We start from the raw sequence: 11580 nt of genomic DNA, 5'->3' as shown, positions 1-11580 counted from the left end.
GAATTTTCAATTGTTTAATGCAAAGCCTTAAAGTGATTAATTGTGCTAAAGACGGTTTTTGATGGTGTTTGCCTTACAAGTTTGTTTTGGTATCTTTATGTCTTTAGAGTATCAACTTTAAACTAGTGAAATGTCATGAGTGATTGTTTCCGTGGAAGAAGTCGTTGACTATGAGTTAGGTTATGTCTAACTATGTGTAGAATTCTACAATCTTTTTCTTGGGATTGTAATGCATGATATTTCTTCTATGGATTTTTGTTGCTATTTCATTGAGTTTTGTTGAAAGTTTGTATGGCTAAACTTGGGATGGATGAGTCATTGCTACAATATAAAGATTTTGAATTTTCTTGATCATATGTGAGCATTTAATTTGTGTCTATTTGGTATTGCTATGTTTCTTGGGAGCTATTCTTAGTTTGACATTGCTTATTATGTAAGTAGATTAAGAAAGTATACTCTTAACTCGAGCAATGATCTTTATATCGTTTTGAGGAGGTTGCATAGGTACTTGAAAAGTACACAAGATTAGAGTTTGCACTATTGCAAGTTTCCATGAGTGATTGGAGTTCGACGATGAGTTCAAACTCAAGCGGTTATGTCTGCACCACTAAGTGGTGGAGCTATGTTTTGAATTTGTGCTAAGCAACCTTGTTTTGCTATGTTTGTTTTGGAATAATCTAAATTTATTGCTCTTGAATTGACAGGTTATTATGAGGCAAGATGGTCAAGAGTATATGGCTCTTATGAGCAAATGTGCTTGCAAATATCCCATTGTAGGGGAATTCGTTGTCATTTGCAAGTTGAAGTTACTTTTGATTGAACCATGCCTATAATGGTTGATGTTAGAGATAAATTGTCGAATAGGGTGATATCACTAGACTAGAAAAAGTCTAAAAGGAATGTTACGGATCCGTTAACTAATAAAGGCCTTGTACAAAACTAGTTTTGGTAACATCGGAAGGGATGGGACTAAAGCCCAAAGTATGAATTACAAGTAATCAACTCCTACTCATCATGAGTTCAAAGGGGAACATTATGGAATAATTCGGAAGCACAAAATTTTATTTTGTCCATCCCTAGATGTTTGATGTGTGCTTGCTACAAATGGAAAGAGGTTGAGCACATGGCTCTTAATGAACCCATATCCATATTTTTGGTGGTGTGATGTAGCTCACACTTGATGGGATTCACCTACTTAGGTGTGGAAGTGTGGCCGCTTCCTATGAGTATTGGGTGGGCTAATACTCTAGAGCACCTATGAGCATCCAGGCTGGACGTATGGCCAGTATAATGCGTCACTTTTATTCGCGGAATTTCAGAATATTATACATGTTCAATTGTGTGGCTCAATGTGACGGATCCCTAACTCCCTATTAAGTTCAAGACGAAGGTCACTTGGTAGGTGAGGGATCATAGCTTGATGTCCACTATGTGTTAATTCAAGTCGCGAGACATTGACACTTATGCAATTGTTTTGTTTTGCCCAAAACCAATTTTCTTTCTTTCTTTTCACATCTTCGAACCTGTGGGGGATTGTTGGAAGTTCTTGATGTTAAACAAAGAAAGTCACATTAATGATTAATTGTGTGTGGCTGTTGAGATTGCTCTTAATAGCCGGTAATTATGCTCCCTTGAATTACCCTTTTATTAGCTCTTTTAATGGCTAGTTAATGTTGATTAAGTATGGCATTTATGCCTTTAATGGCTGATGGTTTTACCCATTGTTGATGGCTTCCGTTTCACACCTTCCCATGCTTTATAAGCTATGCTCCAACCTCTTAAAACATACATACATATATTCATGTTTCTTTGCTTCCATAAGACACACAAAAATCAGCTATCTTTTACCCTCTCTAAATTTATCCCTTCGGTTTTTGGGCAAGTATTCTGGTTCCAGTCGGGTTTGTGAGTGCACACAAATTCCGGCGCTGTGCTTATCCTGGAGGGCGACCGCTTGATGTCTACTGCACCCGGGTAGCGCGGAATCGTCTTTTAGGTCAGTGGTTTACCACGACGCGGCAATTGTCAATTGGTCTACACAACATTGAGATAAGTTTTTCCGTTTAATTTGCTTATATACTAACAGGGGTGTCACCGATGCCGGGGTCGAGGGTCGGGGCTCTGGTTGCCGGCGGTTATGAGGAGGCCAACGGTGGGGGTGGCTACCAGGGATGGAGGATTTTTTTTTTGTTTTAGTTTCTTTTTTTTAAAAAAAAATTTTAAGTATTGTTTTTATTTTTTAAAAAAAAATCTTAAAAAAAATTGACTAATGATATTGTGACACGTGTCACTAATAACCTTTTTAGAAGGTTACCAACAGATTACGTTTCATTTTTGACAGATGTGTATCAAAGGTCGTTTTATTTTGAAATAATCTAAAGATCGTTCTATTCTTGGAAGACCGGTGAAAGGTGGTGTTATTTTTGACAAATTTTCCAAAAAAAAATTGACCAATTAAGAAGTGTCACGTGGACGGTAACCAGCTATAAAGGGTAAGGTGACCTGCTAGGGTTGCTGGAAGAAAATTATTGTAAATTTAGGATTATTCAAGATTAATCAAAAGGTTGGATTATTTTGAAAGAATGAGTGATAGGTTGGATTATTGGTGTAAAATTTTCTTATTTTTAACAAGATTTTTTTGGTGCTATAATTATTTTGGGAGATAAGCCTCAAGAGGCAAGACCTTAAATTTTATCAAACAAAGATCAATAGGTTTGCATGTAGCTAGCAATTACAATTTTCATGTAGTAGAAAGCTTCTTGCTTGTCAACTCAAACTGTAGTTGAGTAATCAACTAGCTTAAGGTCCGTGCCATGCACGGTAATTAAGTCTAATTTTTTAAGAAAATTAATTATATCTAACAAATAAAATTTGATAAAATATACAAATCAAAATTATAGAATTTATAATTTATTAATCTATATTAATAGGCAAAGCACCAAATTATCTAAAAAATGGATTTTTTAGACTGCCCAAACTCGAGAATTTTTCAGGTAGGGCCTAATTTGATCAGGCCTAGTGGTTATATTAGTGAATTCTTATTTATAAATGTATTTTTAATAAACATCAAAAAGCAATCAAACAACAAACTAAAATCTCCACAAAAACTATTAGTAAAAGTGCAATCATACACAAAATTACAAATAATATATCACCGTTATATCTAAAAATCATTTATCAAACACAACATTTATATACAGCTATACTACACCCTATAAATCCTTAATTTGATAATATGTACTTATATTTAGGGTTGTTCATCGGTCCAAGACCGGACGGACTGAAAATTAGAACTTTAAGAACCGAAGACCGGTCGGTTAAGCTAGGACTGAGTTCGGACTACTGGACCGAAAGAATTGGTCCAAAACCCAGACCAGACCTCTTTGGACCGATTTAAGAATTTTTTTAAAAATTATTCTAATTAAATTTTTAATAATTTTATGGAAAACTCGAAAAAAAGTAAAGGACAAACTATAATTTAAAGTCTTTTTTTTTTATGTCGAGTACAAAAAAGCTCATAACATTAAAGTTTTCTAAGCTTATTAAGGATAATCTTAACCAAAATTTAAGGTTTCACGTGTATTTTGAATCAAAAAATCAGTCTGGTCCAAGACCTTTTTATAGGGTTTTGGACCGGACCAAAGACCGGATAATAAATTTCCGAACCCGAAAATTGAACCGAATAACTCGGTACGGTCCAAGGTCGGTCCGAGGTGGTCTGGTCCATTTTTCCGGTCCAGACCAAGTTATGAACACTCCTACGTATAGTGGTAAAATTTCATAAACAAAATTATAATTAACTTGAATGTATAATTACATTGAATTGAAATATAATATTAGCAACAGGTAATTAAAAAAAAAATTAAGTGATGTTTTACAATAATTTCTTTAATATCTATTACATGAATCAGTTTATTATAACTTTTTTGGCAAAATCTAATAATACTCCATTTAAAAGATAGTTAAAAAGGAGTTGAAATAATTATTTAAGTAAATGTATATAGAATAATTATGAACATCAAATAAAAAGGAATACATATTTGTCATAAAGATAATATAAAAGATTTGGAATTATTTTATTATAAAATCAAATATTAACAAAAAAAGGGTTAAAAAGGGAAGGGGGTTTCCCAAAGTCTGTTTTAGTATTAAGTTATTGATTATAAAACTTTTGTAAAAAGAGAAAGTGTGTTTTTGGAGGGAAAAAACTATACCATGATGGGATACGTGTTATCCCGATGTATGTTTTAGTATTATGTTATTGATTGATTGGAAAAAAAAAATACAATTACACGAGCAATTAAATTATATGCCGCCTTATATGGGAAAAATACAAGTTGATCACTTGATTTTCATGATAAACAATTGTTTATGTAGTGATATTAGTATAAATAAGTGCATTTATTTATTTATTTATTTTTTTTTAATGATTTACACCAAAATCGCTACTTAAACCATAAAAAAGAATCAATAGAGTTTCCCTCTTTTATATGAGAAACCTTTCTTGTTTATGGTTTAGTGATGATGACTAATAGGGTATGACAGATTGGATTAAGGCCCCGTTCTCTTCAGTCTTCACCTTATTTTTGCTGAATTGAAATTATTTTTACCTGAACTGAAATTATTTTTGCTGAACTTAAATTTTGCATCTCCTCCCTCGTAGGGTCAACTCTGCTTTTTTACTGAACTGAAATTATTTTTACTGAATTTCTATTATATTTCTTCTTTTAAGTTACTGATTTTATTGAACTGAAATTAATTTAACTGAACTGAAATTATTTTTACTGGATTGAAATTAAGTTTACTGAACTGAACTTATTTTTATTGAATTGAAGTTATTTTTATTGAATATTACTTTTTAAAGGTGAAGAGAACAAAGCCTAATTTTGGCTGTTTTAAATTTAGAATTTGTTTGGCTATGAGAGTGAAGGACAGCTCAAGTGGTTAGAGCTCCTTTTCCGATTAGAGCTCCTTTTCCGATTCCAACAGATATTAAGATTAATTGTCACTCCCGCCCTTGTGGCTCTCTATAGAGAATTAAAAAAAATTAAAAAAAAATAAAATTGTTTGGTTCTACTTTCAAAGGATTGATGTGACTATTCTTAGTGAAGATCCTTTTCGTTGATAAATGGACTGAACAAGCACAAATGCACAATGGTATACTTTTATTGGGCTTTACCCAATTCTATGATTGAAATTGGCCTCTACGAATCTACGATGATTCAGACATTGGCCTGGACTGGGTCCACAAATAAAAAACCTCAGGTATACAAACATTGGGCTTGAGTTGTGCATCGCCTTGTTTTAAATTTAGATCTAAGTTCTTCTTTATACTGTACTGTAATTTTATTTTTTTTAAAAGACCTTTACCGATAATTTGGTAAAAAAAACTAACCTTAAATGATAATTTGATTAAAAAAAAAATGTCAGGCGACAATTAACCCAAAAAACGTAAAAATTTCCGACAAACTACTTGCAAATGCTTAAGTTAGTTCAATTTTCATGAGTTTTTTTAAGAAAAATAAAAAATTACATACCTAATTTTCCAATCCCTTTTAAGGACATTATCAATTGGAAGTATTTAAAAAAAATAATAATTATATACTAATTTTCCTACCCCTAATCAACGAAACTCTTTTTAAAAAAGAGGTTGGAGATAAATTTGATATTGGAGATTAGCAAAATAGAAAGGAATGACATAATAATTCAAATTTTTTAATGGGAAAAATAAATTTAAAAACACAATAACGAGTTAAATTAGGATTTCGAAGAGTTTGTCGAAAAAAATAGATTTTTTGGTCTAAATGTCGACTGAGATTATTGTTTTTACTAAATTGTCGCTTAAAGCTAGCTTTTTTTACCAGATTATCATCGGAGTTATTTTTTTTACCAAATTGTCGCTATAAGTCTTTTTTATTTACCAATCTGGTCTATTAGCCAGGAATGACACAGCAAACCACTTATTAATCCTTAACTCACATAACAAAAGGACGGAAGAGTTATGAGATTGATTTTATTCTCAAATTTTAATTACAAGGTCATGTTCAATTCACCTTATATTCATTCCCTTTTCAGGTCTAATAAATTCAAATTGTTCAGATTGGATAATTTAGAAAAATTGAATTTTAATTATAACTAAAAAAATTTTGATGACATCTTGTAACTTTAAATAAGTTCAAAGTAAGATAATTTAAGTTTAGATAAAATCAAGTGAATTGAATACACCTTAAACTGATATGAAGTATCAATTTATCTTGACCTTATTAGAATTAATTTTAGTATTGTACTAGACTTGAATAACACACGTTTATATTTTTTTTTTTTTTAACTTTTCTTATATGAACTTAGGCTCTGTTCACTTTGCCTTAAAAAAAAAATTCAGTAAAAAGTAAATTCACTTCAGTTAAAAAAAAAAATTCCAGTTCAGTAAAAATTAGTTAAACTTAAAGAAAAAATTTAATTGGAAAATCAAGAAAAATAATTTCAATTTAGCAAAAAGTAATTTCAGTGCAATATAGAATCAATTCCAGTTCCATAAAAATAATTTCAGTTCGGCAAAAAGAAGGTGAAGTGAACATAAACTTTTTAACAATTAACTTTGAAGGAGGGGGGCTGGGGGGTAAATAAAGATAAGTTGTAATGATATGGCCATAATGGTAAATAATTCAAGTTCTTTCTCTATATATATTCAAAAACATGTTACTTCGTATCTTCGATTTATTACAAAGTGTGAATATGTTGGATCGAAAATAAAATTCGAAGAATAGAATTTAAATGACTTTTTTTTTCTTTGACAAGTAGATTACTTTGATGATATTTTCTAGGATTGATTACTTTCATATAATAGCATATTCATGAGTTTTAGCTCTTGTTGACATACAATCCAACAAGCATGTCAGTGGGCTTCGGTAGCTTTCAGCCCATCAATATTGATAAGAAAGTCTGTCTGATGAAGTGGGTCAAGTTATACCAAGTATTTGACACTTCCGACCTGAACATTTTCTTATAGGATTGGTCATAAACTATTAAATTTCAAAATAATATGAAATGAGCTGGGCAACCCGAATAAGGAGGTGGAGAATTCGGTCCACAATCAAGGTTTAGGAGTTTCCATACGAAAACCAATTGGCAATAATAGGACTTATTCCACTACCTTATATTATAAAGTGAAACCATCTCTCCCCTTTCTCCAATGTGGAACATTCACAAGTGGACAACAATAGGTTTCAACATTCCCCCTCACTTATGAGTGTCCTTAGAATTAGAGTACATCAGAAGGTACAATATGAATCCTCTTTGGGAATGAACATCCAATAGAGGTCCCTTAACCAGTGGCTTGACAAATACCCAGTTATGAACGGCCCAAAAAACCTAGACTTTGATACCATGTTTTATTTCGAAACAATATGAAATGGGCCTCGGCAACTCAAATAAAGAGGAGGAGAGTTTACTCCATAACCAAGGCTTAGGAGCTTCCATACTGAAATCAACTAGCAATATTAGGAGGTACTCCTCTACATTATAAAGTGAAACCATCTCTTTCTTTTCTACGATTTGGGACAGTCACGAGTGGACAACAATGGGTTTCAACATAAACTCATACGAGTAGGTATCTTTGTTTAAGTTTTTTGTTTTTTTTTGGTTAAATGTTTATCTTTTTTTTTAAAAAAGAAATGTTTAAATGTTTGTTATGTGTAATATTCTCCCTTTTTTTTATTTTTAGGAAATGTGTAATACTCTTCCTCATTCCATTTTAAGTTGCAATAATTGGAAAAAAAAATAGTTATTTAAGGAAAGTATTGCATCTTAAAGACTTAAAATATGAAGGAAGTAAACTTAATAGCTTAGACATTAATGATCAAAGAAGCACAATGAATTTATGAAAATGCAAATATTACAACTAATTAATTTAAAATGGATGAGATTATCTCTATAGATATACACTATAAACTTTGCTATATACTTCCTCTGTCTTTATACATGTGACTTATAGTCTTTGGCACAATATTCTAGAGAGGAGAGAGTAATTATAGTTGGCGCATAGTTCACTATAATATAGAGAATTTATCTACTAAAAGCTTACCAGATACTTCTTTTTTTTTTTTTTTTTCACTTTACCAGTTTCATTTTTTACGTTTGTTAATGCATAAATTTAATTGTCAATATGTTTAATTCTTATTATGTAAAAATTATGAAAAGTAGCTATCACGGTAGCATTTTTTTTAGAAGTACGATTTAAACAAGATCTTACGTGCTACATATTATCTTATGTATAAATCACTAAAGACGGTTAAAGTGCGTCTGTACAAATCAAACTAGGTTAAAAAAAAAGGAAGTATGGTATAGATCGAGTAATACTCATGACATTTCTATTTTAGAAATGTTAGTTAGGTAAATAGATATTGAGGAAGTATTACTTTCAGACCATACCTTTACATGCACTCGTCACCCTCATATACTGATATACATATCCGATTGTATTATAGATATCCATCTATGTAGACTATGTTTATACTTTATTTGGCAACTCTTGCAATAAAACATACACTTTTGTAGTTATAGCTAACAAGTTGCAAAAGGTTGAAGAGAATAATGGCAATAAGAGAAATTGTAACAAGACTAAAAATAGAGGCAGCCAACTTGAATGGATTGAGGCAGGCTCAATGATTAGAGCTCAACAATGATTGTTAATGCAACTTTTTCCCTTGAGAATAATTCGGGAAAGCCGCTGTAAATTTAGTGGGAAAATTAAATAATCATAGAATATATATATAGTCAGATTTATCTAAAAACCATAATTTTACCTTTCTTTACACGTAATATTTGAGGCAATAAATAACATTAGATAAACGTTATATTATTATATACAGTACTATACTGCTTCTTCAGAGTTCAGATGACGCATAAGTGCAGCAATTATAGAATTTTATAATATCAGAAAATTGAGGGACTATGTCATCTCTAGATAAGGACTACTAAGCTAGTAGAAGTATTGATGGTGTTGATTGTACAAATATCATTTTCTTAGAATAAAAAAAATATTATGTAATTCCGTGCCTAAATTTTTGTTCAATTATTAATTGAGCAAGAGTTTGGCACCAACTTTTTAATCTTATATTTGGAAAAAAATACGATCAATTCGTGTTTAAATTGGATGGATGAGTAGAGACGGGTTATATTTGGGTAATCAGGTTGGAATATGTTTTAAAAATTGACCAATTTATGTGAATAGATCATCTCATCCGTGAGTTTTGTTGGGTTATGTAACTTTATGGGTTCATGTGGATTAATTAACTTGAAGGTATTTCATTTTGCAGGTTGAAGGGCTGATTCAGTTCAGATCGAGAATAGGTTTGAACTTGACTATATTGAGTTTGGATACAGTTAAATTTGAAATAGTCATTATTGATCAGATTTTGGTCAGGTCGTTATATTGGGTCAACATCAAACATGAATGAATTGAACACAAATTGATTCATCATCAACTTAGTTACAGTTCATGTTGGTACATTTTGTTTAATTTACATGAATCATTATGAGTTCGAGTTGATTTATGTGTTGCTTGAGTTAGGCCCTGTTCTTTTGAGCTTCTGGGCAAAGCAAAGCAAAGCAGTGTGCAGAGTGTAGCGGAGAGAGCATATTTCAGTAGATTAGAGTAGAGCAGAGCAACTAGAGCAAATTTCAGCAGAGCAGAGCAGAGCTTCCACATACTACAGAGCAGAGCAGCAGGGTAGGGCAGGGTAGAGCAAAGCATAGTAGCTCAAAGAATAAGGCCTTAGGGTAGATTGACTTACAATGCTCGAGTTTGGTATCAAATTGTTACTTATAAAACTAAAAAACTATCTTCCAAAAACCAATAAAATAATTTCTTATGCACATATTTTTACATTGGAAAAATCTCTAAGAGATTCTGCTCTCAATCAACCACAATTTACTGCGAAATATCATATGAGTAATTTATAATCTCCTTAAAAAAAACTTACTGCGTTGATACGAGATTTACATCAATTTCTAAGAGAATGGATTATATACATTAATAACAAAATTATTATTGCTTGAACCAACAATCATTTTGTACAAGTATCTAAATAATTTAATTTGTGTTAGAATTAAATTGTTTCTTTTGCTTAAATATTGCATAGTCTATTCACCCTAAGCTATATTCTTGATGATGAATTGGTGATGAGCCCAAGAAACATCAAGTAGAAGCTCATAAAGACAAAGAAGAAGAGTGAGATGTACATAGAAATATTAATGGAAATTAAAATAGAATATTACAAAACGATGAAATAATAAGGCAGAGTCTCAGAGACTTCAGTGTACGTGTGCATGATACCTAACACAAACTTCAATACTGTTACATTATTATCACTATTAACTTCACACCAGAATTTCTATTTTTACCGTTGATTTGATCGTGACCGTTCATCTTGTTGACCTCTTTGCTAGCTTTATACAAGTACTTCACAAATACTTCATACTTTAGTTTGTACAAAGTATTCCTTCAATTCAAAACTTCTATTTTTGCCCTATTTACATATTTTGCTTAGTAATTTATATTTCGTATTTGGAAACTCTATTAAGTTATATATGATCGAATAAGTTATATGTATTTTGATGCATATTTAAAAAGATATTAATATCTAATATATCTTAATTATAATTAAAGATATCAATTGTTAAACTTATATGTGGACAACATGATACTAGACAAGTTGCAACTAAATTAAAATGGAGGTAGTTTGTTAACACAAGTTAAACAACAACTTAATAGAAATATTGCAACTAAACTCCATCTATTCAATCAATATAATTTAACTACTCAACTTAAGTTTTTCATGATACTAATATTTTTGTTTGTTAAGAATATTGAAGCATTATAACTCAACTTATCTAAACAGTAAACATATATCAGTTATAAATTGATTAACTATCCTCAAGACCTCAATAATTTATTATTCAAACGAAAATGAAATTATTTTTTAAAGAGTTTATTATAATAAAACTTTTACAGTATTGCGTATGAACTTATTTTCTTAATTTATAAAATAAGCTAAGGTGAACAAAATAAGGTCATACAAAACTTATTTTAGCTATAAACTGAACTTTGTTATCTTTTCTAGCCCTTACATAGAGTTTTTTTTTTCTTTTTTTTTCCCCCTTAAGCTCGTCTTATTTGAACTTATATATCCTTAAAAAGTGAAAACAATAAGATCAAAGTAGCTTGATTTCCTCTGCCTTTTAGTTTGTAGTCTTATGGGCAACTGCTATAGGAAGAGAGAATATTTATTTTTAGTAGCAAAGAAAGGAGAATATGATCAAATTAGTAGGAAAAAATTGAAAAATAAATACTAAAGGAACTTAAAAGTAACAAGTCAAACATTTACCACAAACGATCATATCAAGCTTTTTTGTAGTACTATGCAATTTTATGCTTGCAAGCATATTTTACTTTTGTCTTTTGATAAGCTCATAAAGCCCTTTCATTAGGCCAATACGTTGTACGTACTAAAGGGTTTTCATTCATTGTCTTAGAACTTTGATCAATCAAATCCTATAAATATGTGAGGCAACATTTAG

The sequence above is a fragment of the Chenopodium album genome, chromosome 25 (genome assembly GCF_948465745.1).
Source record: "Chenopodium album chromosome 25, dcCheAlbu1.1, whole genome shotgun sequence".
NCBI classification, from domain to species: Eukaryota; Viridiplantae; Streptophyta; class Magnoliopsida; order Caryophyllales; family Amaranthaceae; genus Chenopodium; species Chenopodium album.
This window is presented reverse-complemented; position numbering follows the sequence as displayed.